The following is a 19,908-nucleotide window of genomic DNA, read 5'->3' as shown; positions in this document are numbered from 1 at the left end:
ACACTAAAAGCAAACATGCCAGACACTTGGATTTTCTAAATCTGGTCGGCTTGATCCCCAATCATCAGACTCGCTTTACTTCTATCAACATTATACTCTTCCAATCTAGAAAATTCCTAGGATTTTGACTGGATAATGAAGAGACGTCTGATTGTAACTTCGGTTATTATGACATTTAAGACCTTCTGGTTACTTTTTTTTTTAAAAAAAAAACTTGAATTTTAAATCAGCAACAACGGAACAAAATTAACGAAAAGAAACAAAGCCGGGAACCTTTGAGCAGACTAATTTAAGGAAAAAAAAATTATGATTTTTTAAAACAAATGGTTTGAATAACATTCCCACCCTCAATAACAATGGACAAGAAGAAGAAGAAGAAGAAAGAACACTTGAATTACTATACAATAAAAAGCCGAGGCATCAGTGTAGCAAAGTGTAAATAATAAAATTGGTTATAAATTCATTGGTTACATCAAACAAAAACAAAACATCAGAAAACAAGCAATAAACAAAACAAAAAAAAACAAAATCGGTTACAGTTCGGAAATTGGTTGATTAAAGTATATGAAGTTTCGGATACTATAGAAAATTAAAGATTTAAGAATTAGGAACAAGCTGGTAATAAAACTTTACAAACAATTTTACAGATAGTCCAATTATACAACGTATATGCAGAGTATATACAGTTTCTCTTTCAAGCAATGTGTGAAAAATTAAACTGAATTAAAAAATATAGAACTAGCAAAAACGGTAATCACGCCACGTATTTGTATTAGTACATATAGGATTGTTTCTCAATTCACTCACGTAAAACTCTTTCAATTTTTTCTTGAATTCTGTTTTCGATTTTTCTAAATTGCGCAAAATTATGGGCAGTGAATTCCATTTTTTAGAAGTCAAATGAAAAAATGATTTTTGTAGAGAAGCAGTCGAACAATGTTTGTCAAAAATAATTTGTTTCGTTCTTTCGTTGAGCCTATAATTGGCAGTCGGTAGTCTCAGTGTATTTTCAAAAGCCTTCTTTTTGTTTGTAAGATATTGGTATAAGTATGTTATACACTTTAACTCAATTCTTTTCTCGATTCCAATGAACGATTTGCTAATGCGAAGAAGGGAAGAAGATTTAAAATTCGATCTGAAATATGTTCTTTTTAGCGCCCAGTTCAACTGTTTCTCCAGAGATAGCATCAAAGTAGCATTAATTTGCTGTAAAAAAATTGCTGAATAATCTAAATGTGATAAAACAAGACAATGAAGCAAGGCAACTAATGATAATGTCGGCAGTTGTTGTCCAATTGTATCAATAGTTTTAATCCCTTGGGCCATTTTTTGGAGAATTGTTTTGATTTGAGCATGAAAAGATAAACTTGAATCAAGAATTATGCCTAAATATTTGCATTCTGATTTTTTGGCTACATAATGCCCACTAATTACTAGTTTATCAGTATCCACATTTTTGCTATCATTTTTTTGACAAAATGTTATAAATTCCGATTTAGATGCATTCAGATTCAATTGGTTCTCTGCAAAAAATTCCGTTAGATTATTGAGTGATTTTTGCAATCGATTCAAAGCATCCTCAGAAATTATAGAAGAGGAAAAAACCATACAGTCGTCAGCATATTGAACTAAAGTACAACCCTCATATAATCGCTCTTGTATGTCATTAACATAAATATTGAACAACAACGGACCAAGTACCGTTCCTTGTGGGACACCTCGTTTTATTTCAATCCAGTCTGAAAAAATTCCATTGACGTTTACTCTTTGAATACGTTTGTTTAGGAAGCTAGCAATTAAAGCATTTGCTCCATTTGAAAAACCGAGAGAAAGCATTTTTTCAATTAAAACTTCATGCGAAATAGAATCAAAAGCCTTGGACAGATCTAATAAAGCTGCATGTACGATTTTTTTTGAATCTATTTGATTTCGAATACTTTCTGTCACATAAACAAGAGCATCTTGTGTTGAAATGTTTTTGCGAAATCCGAATTGAAATGGTCAATTGCACTTTGTGACATTCGACCAAAATGGACAAAATGCAATCTCTGCAGTCTCGGAGTTTTTAGCAGCGAACCTTCCGAATTGGCGATTTAGAAGGAATAAGAACGTTATTCGAGCCATTGGACAAATCGTGAAGGCTGAAGGATTCGGAAATTCCTAAATTTTAAATTTTCGAAGTGATGACGTAACAATTCTAAGAAACGTCAAAAACGGCCATTTTGGCAGAAAAGCTAAAAACCAATACAACAACGATAGTTGCGACGACGACAACAACAAGAAAATTGAGAATCAGAATCGGAGAAAAGCGGATGTAGCAGAGACCGCTCCAAGTTGCAACTATTGTGTCGCTACAATAGTTGCAAAGCAGTTGCTAACAACAGTGAGGGGTGGAAACCAGCCTTCCGGATTACAGCGAAATCAAGCTTAACGTGCTTGATTCAGTGGATTCGAGAATCCGGAGGGGTTTCGGGACTGAAACTTTTATCATTTTATGTGAACTTTTAGCTTCCCTGTCATGTCCCGAATTGAATTTAATTAACATCCGAATTCATTCTACTAAGATGAGAAGCTAGGAGTTGGGGGAAAGGGTTGATCCATCTTCGATGGAGATGATGATTTTTATCTACTGAACAAAAACAATAATAATTCAATAAATAGTAGTAGCCCTGATTTTAGGAGTGACCATGAGCTCACTATTTCTGCATGTAATTAAGTTAATTTGAGTGTTTTGACCGAAGCCGAAAGCAGTAACGTTTTTTGTCGACCCGATGTTAGAAAGACCACCGAAATTACTGGCTTGGTAGAGACGGTTAAAAGCATGTAAAGCTCTGTTTAGGCGTTAGCCAGTCGTCTTAGGACTTAGTTTTATTTTACGTCGATATGTATCTTCCGGGCGAATGTTACACTTTCAGGACGTCTCCGGAAGCTAAAAGTTATTAAAACAACAGTTCGGAATTATATCCCCAGACCCTTCCAATTCCTTCAATATTTGAACAAAAAGGGAAATTCAAGGATCTTTTCTGGCGGTTTCTTGTAGTCACCACAGCCCTTCGTTTCTTCTCTCAGTTTGCGATATGATGCAGACGGACGAGGAACTCTTTTAATCTCGCCGTTCGTCTTATTGTAGGGCCTTAGATTCCAGAGCTTCGGGAAAACTTCGACGTGCCCTCTATCCTCTTCTCCAATACGATTACGGAAGTGCTCATCAAAATTTATGACAGTCATCTTCGGCTCTGAGATTTTTGCGAACAACAAGTCTTCACTCATCATTTCTCGTAGTGCGTGCTGTTCACACCAGTTAAGTGCACTTCCGTCCACTGCTGATATGAGGTTCAGGCGCAACACCGACCTCCTGTATGCCCCATCCTTAACGTCAGGGAACGCAAACGTGACTGCAGGACCGTAGGTCACCGTCACGAACTCCGTGGCTCCTCTGATCAGTGCTAAGTGATCGGTCCTCATGGCCAGGCTCAGGTCAGTTAACAGGGGCATGCCCCCAGCATGATGTCGCACGTCTTCTTCTTTCTCAATTGTCTCATCCTCTCCTGTTCCAAAGCGATTCTGCTTAACGGGCACTCTGAACGCGCTCGCTGAACGGGCACTCCCGATATTTTTGAGGATCTGCGGAACACAGAGATAATCGTCATAAAAACAACTGTTGCCTTATCTCTTGAAGGAAGAGACAGACTCCTGCGGTCCTCAGAGAGTATCTTCAACTGCACCAGTCAAGTGAATTGGAGTTGAAGTCACTCCGGGTGGTGCTGTCCCATCGAGACCACCTGCCAGGCATCTTCTCAGGGATACGAGGCCAGACCAAGAAACCATCGCAGGGACGCCGCAGGGCGAAGGCGCGGAGGTGTTGGCTGGCGACTTCCAGTCGGAACCGAACGACCAATAGGGGGTAAGATTTTGTTGTGGCTGTTTTTTCTTTGCTGAGTGCCACATGAGTTTAAGTGCTCGTGGCCTGCAAAGATCAGATGACCCCAATTTTGCTGCCACCACCACTCCTTAGAATGGTCCTGAAAAGAAAACTCACTTGGAAACTTGTATTAGATAATTTGAGACATTTTAATAAATTTAATAGCAGTTTCCTGAGAATTAAATTTCTGAGAAAATGTCTCGATAACGACATTATACCAGACTTTTTACGGTTTCGCGTGCCTGATAACGGTGTTCTTTCGGCTGAAGCGGTGCACAGCTTCCAACAGAGACTCATAAGATCTGAGCTAAGCCAGGCAAGTGCGGATAGGGCCAAGGCATCGGGTAACCTAGTAAAAGCAAGAGAGGTAGTGAGAAGGGGTATAGATAAGAAGTGGTGGCCTTCGGTAATATTCTATCTGAACCGGCACGCAAGGTGTAGTGTCAATAATCTAAAAAGCCGACACAAGAGAAAGCTTGAAAAACTTTTGGAAAGACAGGATAGACCATTAAAAAACTTGGATGAAAGGGCAGTTAGAATTTTAGATGAAGTGATTTTGCCGCTTTGGGTGCGGGAAGTCCTAAGTTTTGGACCAAAACATCCGGTACGAGACAAATTCAATGAAATTTACTTCCTTGCTGACATTGATAGTTTTTTGTCTGAACTGAAGTTAAATAGAATACCCGGAGAAAAGTTATGTGAGATTGAAGCAGCTGCAAAGAGATATGCTAGGATTGTGAAACAGACCCCCTCTGACAAAGGTGTTGAAAAAGCCAGAAAGTATTTGAAGGACAATGGTCTTCTGGCAGTGCCATTTGATAAGGGGGTGGATTTTTGTGTAATGAAAAAGGAGACATATGAGAAAAAACTGAAAGACTTATTAAAGGCAGAACAATTTAGTGAGAGGAAGAATTTGACAGTCAGCGTGATTATGAAAATTGAAAAATACATAAATAAACAATTACTCGCCATGAAAAAGAAGGACGAGATTAGCGAATCGATGTATAATATGTTCAGATCAACCGGAGCGCAGCCGGCTAGACCATATTGATTAGCAAAAGTACACAAACAAGGCTCACCACTTAGTCCCATCCTTTCTTTACCTGGTAGCTCATATGACAACCTAAATAAAACATTGGCAAAGTATTTTGATGAAATTGAGGGGGCAAACATAGAAACGAACACTCAAATGGCCAGGGAGATCTGGGAGAAAACTGAGTTGGACTCTGACGAGAGTATAATTTCCCTTGAGGTTAAGAGTTTGAACACTAATGTCCCGCTCAAGGAAGCGGTTGAAATAGCCCTGAGGAGATTATATGAGCAAGTCAACCCTCGGGAAACATCTCGCAAGACTATGAAAAAACTACTGAATTTGGCACTGAAAAATGTAAATTTTAAATGCAATGGTTTGTGGTATGTACAAAAAGACAGTTTGGCAATGGGCGCCTCCCTTGCAGTAATATTGGCTAATTTGTGGCTCAAAGAATACGAATCTACATTAAAGAAAGAAGTACGAAAATTGACTGTGCTAAGTGAGGGTAACAAGGAAGTGTGCCCCAGATGTCAGAAAAAGGTGACATATCGGACAAAAGGAGTAGAATGCGAAGCTTGTTTGAATTGGTACCACTTAGTGTGTGGTAACATATCGGAATCCGAATACGCAGACATCGCGGAAACAGTATGGTATTGCATGACTTGCAAAAAACAACGGGAAGCAGATCGGACTGTGAATGGTGTTAAAGTTTTTCTAAAATTTTTCTAGAACGGTCAAGGGTTCTCGAGGCTGCCAATAAGTTGCATCCAAACTTGCAAATCACCATAGAAGAACTCGATAGAAACGGTAATTTGGCCTTTTTGGACTTAAATGTCAACGTGGATTCAGCGAAAGAGGTCACATGTGGTTGGTACCAAAAACCCACTGATACCGGCACCATTCTAAACTTCAGAGGCTGCGCACTTTTGCAGTACAAAAAAAAACGTTATTGAAGGGACGGTTCATAGGGTTTTCAGGAGTACCTCAACATGGGAGTATTTTGACCAGGCATTGGAAAAAAATCGGAAACTATGGATTGAAAATCAATATCCAAAAAATTGGTCTGACAGGGTAGTGTTTGAAACTCTTAACAAGATCATTGAGGAAAACAAAAATTTAGAGGTGAAGGCATCAGAACCGAGAAATGACAAATCGTTGAAAGACTCACCACCCCTTCTTACAATGCAATATCGAGGCAATCCATCTCAATTGTTAGCTGCAAAGGTTCGGCTAATATTCGGGGCACAAATAATTTTTACCAACAAGAAAATTGAAAACATGCTTGCCATCTCTCAAAACTTCCTTTGTTCGTGAACTGAGATCCAAAGTGATGTACGAGCTTACATGTAGTGGATGTAACTCCACCTATGTTGGTCAGACAGTCCGACGTTTAGCCACGAGGGTCGATGAACACCGCAAAGGGGACTCCCCAGTAGGACAACACTTGTTAGAATGTAATAAGGAGGTAGGCGGTACTGCTGAGCTGAAGTCAGAGATTATAGACTAAACAGCCAACACTCATAAGCTACTGACACTAGATGCTTTGCATATTTGGAGGGAGAGGCCGAAGATCAACACACGCGATGATTTCAGGAGCCGGGAATTAACACTAAAATTATAGTCTATGTATAACATGGCTAAAATTTGAAAAACTGACATGTCAGAATCAAAAATTTTCCCAAATCGAAATTTTATAACCAGAAAGAACAAAAAACTAAAAAAACTTAGAAATTTACGGGAAAATGTTATTCATGCTTACGTAATTATATTATGTAATTACAGTTGTTTAAATTTGATTGGTTAAAAAATTTTAGAGCCTTTTTAGACACGTTTCTCATTTTTCAGATCTTTGACCGTTTTGTAAATATTGTAAAAATTTTTAATCTTTATGATGCACAGAATGTGCGAAAACGTTTGAATTAACATTTTAAATTTCCTATATACTGGATCAGAGTGTGTCGCAGATCTCTTATCTTGGTCCAGAAATCAGTGGGCCGCTTCACGTCAAACCTGTTCACGTTCTCTCTCATTTGCTCAAGGTAGCGGGTCAGATTCATCAATCTTCCCAAGATCCCGTGCGTTATCGCAATTAGCGTCAGAAGTCCATGTAACCTCAAGTTCTGCAGTCCTTCAGTGAGCAGTACCACTGGTTCTCTCACAAAGTTCTCTGCTCCAAATCTCACGAACAGGGCTAGTTTTTCCACGATTGATAACTCTGTGACTGCTTGGAGGAACTCTCTGATCAGCTATCGAGAGAGCGAGGGGTAGACTTTTGCCAGGAAGGACGCAGTCCATCCTGCTCCCAACCCTTCCAGCATGCTGTCAGCCCGTTCAAAGCCTTTTTCTCCCTTCACACTGATTGTCCAGAAAGCTTCCAGGGTAACTTGGCACACTCTGTTTACAAACTCGGCTGACTGCTTTGCAGCATTTTTGGCCAGGTTCACCTCTTTCACCAGGTAGGCATGGATCTTTTTGATCATCACTGGGCCTCGCTCGAAAGCGTCCGTGCCCAATGCGGCTATCCGAGGTGTCAAGTGCAGCCACTTGTTAGCCTCTGGTTTCGTTGACAAGACCATCGCTTCCAAGTGAGCTCTCGTATCCTAGGAGTTCTTCTTTTTGTCTTCTTCCTCTTTTATTTCCATTCCTCGGAACCATAATTCGTTAGACATCGCTACTATTACTCGATGATCATCGTCAATTCCTGGTCTCAGTTTGTGTTGTCGGCTGAAGTTGGACAGTTCCAACCCCAGTACTTCATCCAATACTAACATGTGCAATGAATGGTCCTTGAATCCTCGCATTGCATTCGAGATGTCAGACCACACTGCCGGCCATTCCGCCCTAAGTGATCGTAAGTTCTCCACTTCTATTCCGCGATTCGGGTCAGATTCCGAGAGCAACGCCACCATCGTATTTACAAACTTCAGTGCATCCGGGAGATGTGCATATTCCGGAGACAGTGCAAACACAGCTTTCGGTGTTAACTTCGGGAATGCACCATCTTTCAGTGTACCTATTATTTCACCCATCGATTCGAGGATACCCTTTATCGCTGGCCGTAATGCGTCCTCTGCCCTTGTAGGCTCTCTGAGTCTGCTCAGGAAACTCCTACTGTATAGATGGTCGTTTATGCCAGAAAATACTATCGTGATTGGGTTCATTTTCGTTTGTCGTTGTAACCCGATTGCCATTGACCCCGACTGTGTTAGGTCCAAGTCGACTGCTGCCAGCATCATAACGTCAGGCCAAAATAGAGACTTGGAGGTATGCGCGAAGTCTGAGTTCGCGACTATCAAAATCTTTGCTTTTCTCTTTTCCACTTTATCATACGCCGCAAAGATAGTCTCGTCCTTCCTAATCGTCTTCATCCCACCATATCTCTAAAGATTGCCTTCTTGAGTCACATGTTTAGGGTACACAATTTTTTTCACGTGAGATGGGGGTGCTCGTATTTGCTTGAATATTTTTACATATTGTCCTATCGGTGCCCTCTTTGTTAAAAATCTTCCTTTATTTCAAGAATCTTCCAAGAATTTCATTTACCATGATTCATTTTCACGTCCTGCAAAGATCTTGCAATTACTAGACCCATTGTGTTGATTGAGAGCAGTCCCTTTAAATCGGCAAATCTTAAGGCGGTCGTGGAGCTGAAGTTAATGCCAGCTGCTATCAACCAGTCCAAACCTGCGATTGAATACAGTCCGTTGACGGATAGCCTCGCTTCATTCAGCATCCTTATGGCATCGGCTGCAAACCTTACCGTCTGAAGGTTCAATTTCATCAGGTCCTGTTTATAGACATGCCAGGGGGAAGGTATGGGCCTCGACCACATCAAAGAGCTACTTTCTGGTCGTTGTTCTTCTCGGCTGGTACTCGTAGTCTCCAATCTGGTTTTTGATCTCCTTTCCTATCTCGATTTCGATCTCGATGTACCTATTGTCTCTGTAGTCGGGTTGACAGGTCCTAATCTTCGCCGTGGATGAATAGTTCTTCTTACTGGCTCTTCTCCCAATCGGTCCAGTACGTCCGTTCTTTGCCCTGGCTCGCTGCAACTCTGCGGCCTGTAGCTCACGGCTCGGACCGCTCCCAGACGTGTTTCTAGGTTTGGGGGGCACGAAGGTTGAGAGTGCAGGCTCATTCGTGGTTTCCTCCTTCTTCAGTACTCTCGTGTGAAAGAAATCGACCTCCAGTTTATCCAGCCGCTCCTGGAAGACTCGATTCATCCAGGCTTGCCCTTCTAAACTGTCAAAGTAGTTTCCATCGGTGGTAATACTGGCCTGATCCATAGCTCTGAAATTATGTTCAATATCAATGAGGATCATCCATCCAACAATACGACTCGTCAGATTTCTCACTATGTTGTTCCACCCGATAACTCCTTCGTTTTGCCTCCTTCCTGCCGATTCCAGCGTTCTCGTGGTCATCGGTACGGTGCAGACGGTCAGTACCGCACACTTGAACTTCTGCCAGAGAGTAGTGTATAGGCACACCATCATCAATTCCCATTGTGCCTCTTCCTCATCTGAACCTCTGGACACATTGTTTTTTCCTATTAGGATCATTATCTTAGGGATCCTTCCTGGGTACATTAGCTCCACCATTCGATATAGCTGGGCTATCCTGGCACCTCTAAAGGTCATCACCGTGGTGATCCAATAAGTCCTCAGGTTTTCAAGAGGTCGATCGATTAAAGCAGGCTTGCGGATCCGCATCCGGAACTCCTGTAAATATATTCTTCAGCTAGTTGTTCTTCTGCACATCAAATGATCGGGACACTTTTTTCATCGGCATTTCTCTTATTTTTCTTTCAAGGGCTCCAGAGGTCTTTGCTGGTAACGTGACACTGTCAGCTTCCGTTTTCTCCATCGTCTCTTGGAAGAGCTCCCCTTTGCCGTGTCGTCGATTCTTCCATATGGTGCAGTCACCCCGGAACCTGGCGCATTCATATGAGCGGCAAACTGTCCAACTGTTTCTATCAATTTCTGCACCGTCTGCTCCACGACTGGGTCACCTAGCGTGTTACTTGGGTCCGGGAGCGTCACTCTTCCGGCCGTAGTCGGAGGTCGCACCTCCGTCGTTTGACTTAGTTTGCGAGGCGTTAGGAGCTCCATCGGGGACTGCCCACAAGGAACAGCCCGATCGCTTTTTGTATTCTCACCCCAAACGTTCTATTTCTTCATTTTGCTTCTTGTTACAATCTTCAAATAGTCTCTTCCGCGTATCTCTGTCTTCTTCTACACTGATCTAGCTCTCTTCTTGTCTTCTCCAGTTCTTGCATCGTACCGTTCGTCTGAACTTTTTCTTCTACTCTCGCCCTTTTTGGTGGCACAGCTGCTCTCAGTTGTGAACTAGACGAGGCAGCCTCGCTGTTCATCTCTTGATGCATTCTCCTCAGTCCAGGCCTAGGCTTGGTCGGCAGAGGCTTCTCACATGGTTGGTAGGTCCTGGAACTTCCCAACCCAGGCTCGTTCGCCAAGTCAATTCCTGAGAGAGCCCCGTTTCTCCACCTCATTACCCTCATGTTTGGGCGGTCTAGTACTTCTCTTTCTCCATATGCGGCCATCAATAAGACTTCCGTGGGGCGGTCCCCACGGTTATCACTCCCTAAGATGTTTATTAGGGCGACCAGCAACATGACTACCTCTGAGTCCTCCGGAGCGAAGTCTCGATCCATCAGCCGAAGATAGATCGCGTCTATCATCGGTCCTACATACGCATCCGCTAGGTTCATCAGTTCATTCGAGTCGAAGTTGTCCATTTCGTTAGATTCGGTCTTGATTATCAGTTTGCTCAATTGAAATCTGATGAATAATTTAATGATCAATCAAGATCTAGAAAAGAGGTTGTCATGAGTACTATATTAGTAAACCTACTCTAATTATGTGCTAAAATTGATTTAAAACAATCAGATGAAAAGATCTTGATCTTAAAAAATAAAATCAATCTATTCCTAAAAACCTTGGATTTTGACCAAAGAATCGACAGTCCAAACTTTGGATCTATTCCTAAGATCATTATTTGATCATTCATGGTCACTAATCCCTTCGTACCCTGGGTCTTAATAACATATCACATAACACGCTATCTATCACACACAACACACATAGTATGACACCTTCCTGCATGCAATCTAAATTCAGCCTATACTCAAACAGTATTTTTTACGCAAGTATACTTGTATGTTAGTATCAGAAAACATTACGTGTTTCAGTGCATATAGCTCTCATGGATGCAGCCGTCCTCGGTTCGGGTCGTTTACTGGAAGTGAGAATTCCTTCAACTCCCTTTCCACGAGATAGTCTCTCAGTCTCGTCAAGGACTAGACCAAGTTTTTCGGGTCCACATGCCGGTTCTCCGTCGCCCTCGTCACCAAGAAGCATAAATACTTTCCTGGTATCTGCGAAGCCGCCGGAGGCAAGGCTGCTACGCCTCCTATTCCAGGTCTTTGCTTCCAAAGGAACTTTATGATTTTATGTTTTCTTATAAAATCTGCCGCAAACTCTGTCCTAAAACTCATGTCCGCTGTGATCGCTATCGCACATGTTCTATTTGTAAGTATAAACTCACTATTTGTCAATATTATGCTACTTTAGTACTCATTTAGCCAATTAAAATATGACTCAACTACTCTCCCTATGTCCGGTTTCCTAGGATCCTCGCCTATTTCTGCTTCTAGATCACCTGTCTCTCGTGCTATTCTTAATTTTTTTAAATTAATTTTTCAGTGTGTGTGAGTCCTTCCCTCACTCCCCGGACAACAATATCCATCCATGTCCCTGTCGATCGCATACCGGATATTAAATCAACGTTGGATGCAGAAATGAGTAATTGCCCTTCCTGGGCAGCCCAGAAAGGATCATCCCTTTCGGTTTTTATGTATGTCATGCTCTCACGGTCTTCATCTTGAATCGTGACACTGGTCTCCATTTCGTTCAGTCTTTCCAAGACACTCATAATCGTCAAGTCTTGTTCGTACGGTTGCTGTTGTTCGTCTTCGAATTCTACCTCGGGTTTAGACCGGTCATCGATCCACTCCTCGTCGCGGTCGTCGACTATGTCGATGTCTTGTGACATGGTTATTTCTTCTAGACCCACCAATTCTTCCACTATCTTCTTCATATCTATTCTGTCCACTACGAAGTCATCTCCGTAAGGATTGTAGTTCTTTTTGTCCTGTCACTCTGTCATGTCTGTATCGTAAACGGAAGATCTGGTTCCTTGCCAGTCCTCTTCTGCGTAGGGTAAGGTTTCTTCAGCTGCTTCGATCACCTCATTGGGATCCAGGTCCAATGGTGGACTTGATCCTTCCTCTACGACCTCAATCCCATCATTCTTTCCCCTGGTGCCCTTCTCATTGATCTCGCAGGCAGGGTCCATCATCAGATAATCTCCTTCTTCCATGTCTGCAGTTATGCACCAGTCTTCCGTAGATGGGTTATGTGGCTTGATATTTTTGAAATGAACGGCTTGGCCGGTACTCAGTCTGTAAAAACGTTCCTCCTGGTGTACTTCCCTAATCATGAAGGGTCACCTCCACTTCTTTAGGAGCTTTTTTTGTTCCTTTCGGTGGTATAACGTTTTGAAATACCCATACATAGTCTCCTACCGAGTAAGCTTTTGCACCAGCTGCTTTTTTAATGAATCTTTCCTTGTGCCTTGCCTGTGCTTGCTGAGTGTTCCGTCTGCAAAAGTCGTTTAGTTCTTGTTGACGTATAATCACATCCTTCACGTAGACCTATGGTGATGTTTTCTTTCCCTCATACTCTGGGTAAAAGAAAGTCAAGGGCAAAGACTTCTCGTATCCGGTTAACATCATGTGTGGACTTACTCCGACTGTGGAGTGTTGCGAGCTGTTGTAAGCTCCCATCACCTGTGGAAGGTATCTGTCCCAATCGGTCATGTACCTGGAACAATACACCCTCAGCATCGACACCAACGTCCGATTTTGCATCTCCACTAAGCCATTCGTCTGGGGACGGTATGTCGTGGAGTGAGCAATTGGGCCAGCTGTGAGCGTTTCATGAGCTCTTTCGTAAGTTCTCCCACGAAAGCTGTTCCGTTATCCGATTGAAACGTCATCGGTCAACCATGTCTCGCTATCCACGTATTGATTAGATGATCGCACGTCTCTTCTGCTGAGGCAGTTATGCAGGGCACGGTCTCTGCAAACTTCGTGAAGTGATCTATCATGACCAAGACCTGATTATAGCCGCTGTCTGTCATACATATTTTCTGGTGGTCAATCTGCACCACCTCGTTGAATTCAGATGACTCGATCGACTGCAAGGGAAATCGCAATTTTCTTGGATCCTTGACCTGTTGAAATGACAGACATGCCGTTACCCACTTTTCGCATGCCTTCTTCATTTCAGGCCACTCAAAGCGCTTCCGAATCCTCTGGTATACTTTGTCAAATCCCTGATGACCCATCTGATCATGCGGCCTGAATAAAAGGTCTGTCTGATAGAGTTGCGCCAACACTATTGCGATATATCTGTACAGGACTTTGTCTTCTTCTCTTCTCTTACAAGCCACAATCCCGTCCTTGTTCTGATAAAACCGTCCCTTTTTCGCATGAAGTACTGTCTCAGAATACGGTAACTGTCTTCCTCCAGGTCACATTTGTCTGGTGGTCCATTTTCGATCCACCTTTTCAAGTTACTCGTCATGCGGTCATTTTTTTGCGCTCTCAGTAGGTCCGAGAGTCTGTATCTTGACTTCAAGTATGTCTTCATGACCCTCAATTGACTTTTCATTTGATCGGACTGATGCGTGTCATCTTCCATCTTCACGCACCAAGTTTTCGCCAATGGCTTTGTCTCTTGTCTGAAGGGTTGAAGATCAGTCCTGACTACTTCTTTCTGCGGCAACAAACTCATTGATCGTTTCGATACCGATATTGTTTCTAGATCATCCGCTGCGTTGTCGAAGACTGTTTCGCTGGGTACCAGGTAGCGATCACTGTCAGGGTCCTAATATACCTCTCTGTCCAGGTCTCTTGCTCGAATCTCGTTTAGTAACGCGTGGATCAATAGCTCTGACAATTCCGATCCGGTGCTCGAGTTCCTGTCTGAGTAGGTGTCAATTCCTGAATTCCTCGAGTTGTCATCAATGGAAGAGTCTGCCACGGAGCACGTTTCTTCTTCGGGATCAGTTTCATGCGCTCTGCACATCTATCTGATCTCGCCGGACAAAGTTTTATCCTCCAGGTCTTGTTCCTCACCTTGAACATTTTCCTCTACACCTGACTCCCCGGACAAACGTTCTTGTCCCAGGTCTTGTTGATTAACCGCCTGTCCTCTTCAACGTCCTTCTCCCCGGACAAGATTTCTTGCCCCAGTTTTTGTTCATCTTCTTCACCTTTTTGACCTTGATCCTCAAAGGTAACGGTTTTCCTTTGTGTCCCTTTCACTTGATCTTTTCGTTTGCATGACGTACTCGTCAAGACATTTTGGGGTATCGAGAATACTAGTTGCTGAACTATCGTCCTACATTGTCTTTCATTTTCTTTGTGTGGATGTCCTGATGGCCTAATCTTTACTTTCTCACTGACTGTTAGGGATGCCATGGCTGCTGCCCATTCAGGGTCGTCTCTAGTCATTTCTCCTTCCAACAATTCACCCAGCATCCGCATCACTTGCGGAGTGACCTGCCCCGTTTTATTCAGCAATGAAAGGCTGTTTATGTTCTTACGAGAGAGTTCCTGTTGGACAGGGTTCGAACGTAGCAACAGATCCAAATGCACCGGATCTTTCTTCGGTAAGATCTTTGTTTCTGCTGCCTTTTCCACCGGTAACTCGGGGTGTCCCGGAATTGGATGTCAAGATTTGTCCAACCATCTCGTCAAGGAAGCAGTTCATAAGTTTCTTTGTTCAGAAACCTTCCTCGAGAACCCTTCCTTGATTTCCGCCTGATTGGCTTGCTTCTGTTCAATTCTTTAATAAAACTCAGTCTTCTTGCTGAGGCTGTCAGCATTCTGGTGTTTGTCATGCACCTGTGCTCGATTATCATGTAGAAGCCGTCTAAACTGACTATCCACCGACAAATATAGCTCTGGTCCATCGAGTACGTCTTCAACCAGGATAACGCTCTAATGTCCACGCGTAGCTTAAAGGTAGCGCTCCCTAAGTAAGAGCGGTAGTTCTCCGCGAATGTGAACACTGCAAACATTTCTGCCTTTGGTGCACCATATTTCATTTCAATGTCACTCAAAATTTTACTACCATATGCAATGGGACGGAGACCTATTCTCCCATTCCAATCTCAATCCTGATGCAGTTTTCCCGAGATGGCTACTACTGAAGCATCAGTGTCGAGAACGTACATGCCCTTTTCCATGCGGATGCCTAGCACTGGCGCCTCGCACAGCTCCCTCTTCATGTTCTCGAAGGCAGCCTGAGCTACTTCGTTCCATTCGAACTTCTTTCCTTTGTTGCGCATCAGCTTCTGCATGCGGTACACCTTTTCCGCGTACCCTTTTATGAACTCACGATAATAATAAGCTCATAAGTTGTGTGTCCGTCCTGGTGGTCTTCCATGTCAATACGGCTTTCACTGCTTCCGGGTCCGGCCTTACGCCATGCCTGTCCACCATTCTTCCCAGGTACTTGATTGAATCTCTAAGGATTTCACATATACATGGTTTGCATTTCAAGCCTGCTCTTATCATGCAACCAAAAGTTTCATCGAGTCAATCATTGTGGTCTGCCAAGGTGGGGGTTGATATGAGCACGTCATCCTCGTAACACATCACAAGATTCCCGTACTTCTTCCTTACCCTGGTCAAAGCTTGGGTCCTCAGTCTTTGAAAGGTCGCCGTGGCGTTGCACAAGCCAAAGGGCATCCTCTTCTACTGGTACAACCCCAATTCACATGCGAATCCGGTTTTTATTTTGTCCTTTTTTCGCAGAGAGACCTGCCAGAAGGCAGAACCCAAGTCCAATATGGTGAAGACGTTGGCTTCGCCAAGTTTCGAGAGGCTCTCGTCTATTCGCGGTATCGGGTACGCATCTTTTCTTGTCACTGCGTTCAGGTAACGAAAGTCGCAACAAAACCTAAGCTGCCCCATTTCTTTTTGGCCATGACAAACCCACAAGCCCAAGGCGACTTCGAGGGTTTTATCATGTCATATTCGAGTAACATTGCTATTTCCGCTCGGCACGCTTCCGATTTATTAGATGTCATTCGTCTTGCGCCTTTAATATGAGGAATGGCGCCTTCCTCTAATTCTATTTCATATTCGACGAAGTTGCAACAAACAATATCTGCCTTATGTTTTGAAAATACGTCCGCGTTCCGAATTAAAATCGCCCTTAATGATTCGAAATCTCCCTTACCTACTTTACCTCTCAAGTGTTCTATCTCCGGCAAAACCTATCTGTTGTGACGTAGTTCCTTGTGTATGTGTAGATACCGATCCCGTCAATTTTCTTTAAAACTTTATATTTATCAGCTTGATTCGGGCAGTCTTTCACGTTATATCTCTTCAAGTTTTGTGTCTCCTCATAGTCGGTCTTCATCGGCAAAGCGTAACCAAGTTTCCTCCCACGCTGAATCAAAACCGTGGTGTCCAGTGTGTTCAATAACACACTGGCACACAGCCCGTTTTGTGTTACTGAAAAGCTCCGGCGTGAAATCACCGAGCTTTGACTATTTGGGTTGGGTACCAGACAGACCTTTTTACTAGCACTTAACGAGTTTAAAATTCTCATCCTAAATATTGCTATTACAGCTTGTCCCGGCTGTAGTTTTACTTTTCTATCTAAAAAACTGGCACCTGGTTTTCATCTGTTATTATTATATTAATTGGTCTCTTATCAGACTTCCGGTCCCGGTTTCTAATCCTTATTAGGCCGTTGTCAATCACCAAATCAAAATTTCTGACCAAATCACGGCCCAAGATGAGTTGGTCCGAATCATCGAAGTTCTCTACCACCAGGAAAATCATCCAAAGATCCCGTCCTCTCATGTGAAGGACCGTTATTGGCGTTCTTCCGTCTACGTAGATTGCTCCGCGGTTGGCAGCCGCCAATCTGAGGTTCGTGGGAATTAGAACTTCCCTCGTGAAGCCCATGTTTTCCCAAGTCTTTATTGGCATCACGCTTATCACTGCTCCTGTATCCAGTAGTCCTGTTACTCCAATTTTCTTCCCATTGAAGTCTAGCAGATGTGCGTTCACATCTGTCTCGTACCCTCTGTGTACTGCATCTTGCTTCATCATGGCATCATGGCCAATTCTACGGTCCTTAAGTTCTTCCTGACCCAAATAGATCTGCCCCATTTGGTCACTATCTGTTGAGACGTAGGTCCTTGTGTAGATACTGATCCCGTCAACGTTCAACATCACCTGATACGTTCCATAGACTTCCACGTAGCGCCCGTGGAGTTTCTTTGTTCGAGGTCCACCTGTTGTCAACAACGCTCACACAGCCCTTGACTCAGTGCGTGGCTCTACTTGTCTCAGATAATCTGCATATGTATCTTTATATGTCATAGTGAACTCTGAGGGTTCACTTAGGTTCATGATTTTCTGATGTCCCGCAACTGAAATTTTTGACTGTATTCTGCTTCCTTGTGGCACCATTCCGAATGTCTGCCCGGAGATCACGTTTAGTTTCATGCTCAAACTGCTTGGTGCTTTCGTTTCTTCAACCTCTGATGCCTCGAAGGCGTTTAGTTTTTCCAGCGATTTTTTTTTCATTCTCTAGTTCGAGCTTCACATTTTGTTCGATCTCCTTCGTCACCATTCTTCACACCATCGATGAATTTTGAGGCTACTGCTAGGTTCATCCTTCTGCTCGACTCATCTGGTTGGCTGCGCCTTCTAAGCATCTCCATATTGTCTAGAAAGTTGTCTATCGTCTCGTCTTCAGGTTGCCTCCATTTCTCGAAGCGCATATTGCCTGGTGTGCTTGTACCCTGAGCCAAAAACGATTTAACAAATTTCAAAGATTTTCTCATCAGTGTCCCGCTGGTACTGCTTTTTAGCAATCACGCAGTTTAGGGCTGTCCCTTCCAGGTTACTGGTGAGCGAACTGCATTCTTGTCTTTCTGTCAAGTCCTTCTCTTCAAAATGCAGTTTCATTACCTCTATCCAGATATCAATACAGCCATCAGATTCGTCTTTATAGCACCTTGGTTTCTTAAAAACCCTTCTGGACTTTTCACTGCGTTCACTGGTTCTAGATAACGTCATCAGGAATGTTTCCAAGGACCTGTTCAGAGGTTTAAGGGCAGTGGCCATTGACGTTGCGTCCCTTGAATGCCCCGCTTGAGCATCATTGCCCCCTGATAGAGGCTCTGGGTTTTCCCTCCTGTTCGAATGGATGACTTCTTAATTGATTCGCATGATTCCAGTTCATGGAATCACATATCCCAGTCGCATGTGTGTCTTGCGTTGGTCGTTCGTTTGAGGTCGGTCTGTTGCCAGCTGAACTTCCTCTGATGTTTGGGCCCCGTGGCCTATTGTCCCCTGTGGCATAGCTGGATGAACTGCCCCTTCATCTCGTGGGTCCAAATGTCCTCCAACTATTGGGTTGCTCATTGAAGTTCACTCTCGGCTTAGTGCTGGGTTCTCCTGAGTTTGTTTCCCCAGTCTTCGATCCACTCCTGTTTCCTAGTAGCCCATCCAAACTATCCATGATAGCCTGAGTTCGCCTCTCTATCATCGCGTCTATCTTCGTGTCAAGAGTCCCAAGATTCTGTTCTTGCTGAATTCTCAATTTCTCCATGTCATCTCTCAGCCGTAACTCTCTTTGCTCAGCTTCCCTCGTCATTCAAGACAAGTTTTTGGCCAAGTGTTCATCCAATCTCTCCTTCAAGCTTTTTTTTGCTTCTGCTAACTTCTTGTCTGTTGCGATTGATCTCTTCCCACAGGCTTTCTCTCTCGAAGTGTTCTGCTTTTCCAGTTCATCATTCTTAAGGACATCTGTTCATTCTCTCCTACGCTGTCCACTATGTTGGTCAAGGCTTTTTCGATTGATCCTCCTTTGTCCACTAATGGCCTCAGAAGTGTGGTGTCACCCTGTCGGTTCCAGGTAGCTTGGTGCAGGTCGAGACTCGAGCCTTATTTCTCTGTCTCGACGTCTCTTCATGATCCGCTTCTGAATCCGCTGATGGGTTACATAGCCCCGTGTTTCTGTTCTTCCCTGGTTGCACTTCCGAATTCGTCAAGGTCACAAAATTTCATGACTGATTTGATCCATTTATGGTCTTGCTTATAGTCCTGGCCAAACCAAATCGATCCGTGAAGCCAGTCTCTCTATTGGTTGGTGTATGCATCATTCTTCTGAGTCGAACTATTGAGGCTTATTTGAGATTCGAAGTCATCTTGTTCGTCATCGTCCTCCTCCTCTTCCTGGGTTTCTGCTTCATTGCCTGTGACCGTTCCCATGGTAAATGGATAAGAAATCCCAAAGTGTTCTTCACTCTTTCTGAAAACGAGGAGTACGTTGCCGGATTCTCCGTCACCTCATGCATCATAGTGTTGTCAGTGGTGATCTTGTAGTTGCCACGTTTTCAGTAGAGATGTCGGACAGTTCTGACATCTCTTCTCGGTCTAGAGTCCCGGTGGAAGTGACAAAATCTTGGTCTTGTTCTACCGGAGTAGATTCACTCGCCAATCTTCTGTTTCCACTCCCTTCCGGTCCATATCACTCCCGATTTTCATCTATGGCAGGGTCCGGATGGACCTCTACTTCTGACATTGCCTTTTGTCCTTCTGCGGACTTTTGACTCCTGGTTTCAACCATTCCGCCTGAAACTTTCTTCCCTTTCTCGGTCCAGGTTTCTGCGATTCCTTTGGTGTGGTCCCTGACCTCGTGATCCTAGTTGTTCCGGATTGCAAGTCCCAGATGGTCCTTGTCATGAACTCTCTTGACTGTTGTATTCCATCAATAGTCTCTGTTTATGGTTCTGACCGCACCAAACTGATCCGAATAACCATTCTCCATGT

At 43.4% G+C, this 19,908-nt stretch overlaps 1 protein-coding gene across 2 annotated transcripts in view; it reads right to left on the bottom strand.

Moving 5' to 3' along the window:
* The window catches only part of LOC134854027 (ribosome-releasing factor 2, mitochondrial-like), a 456,739-nt gene that overhangs the window by 276,641 nt on the left and 160,190 nt on the right, over positions 1-19,908 (bottom strand). The gene's annotated exons all lie outside the window — the stretch shown is intronic.

The sequence above is a fragment of the Symsagittifera roscoffensis genome, chromosome 9 (genome assembly GCF_963678635.1).
Source record: "Symsagittifera roscoffensis chromosome 9, txSymRosc1.1, whole genome shotgun sequence".
NCBI lineage: Eukaryota > Metazoa > Xenacoelomorpha > Acoela > Convolutidae > Symsagittifera > Symsagittifera roscoffensis.
This window is presented reverse-complemented; position numbering and strand designations above follow the sequence as displayed.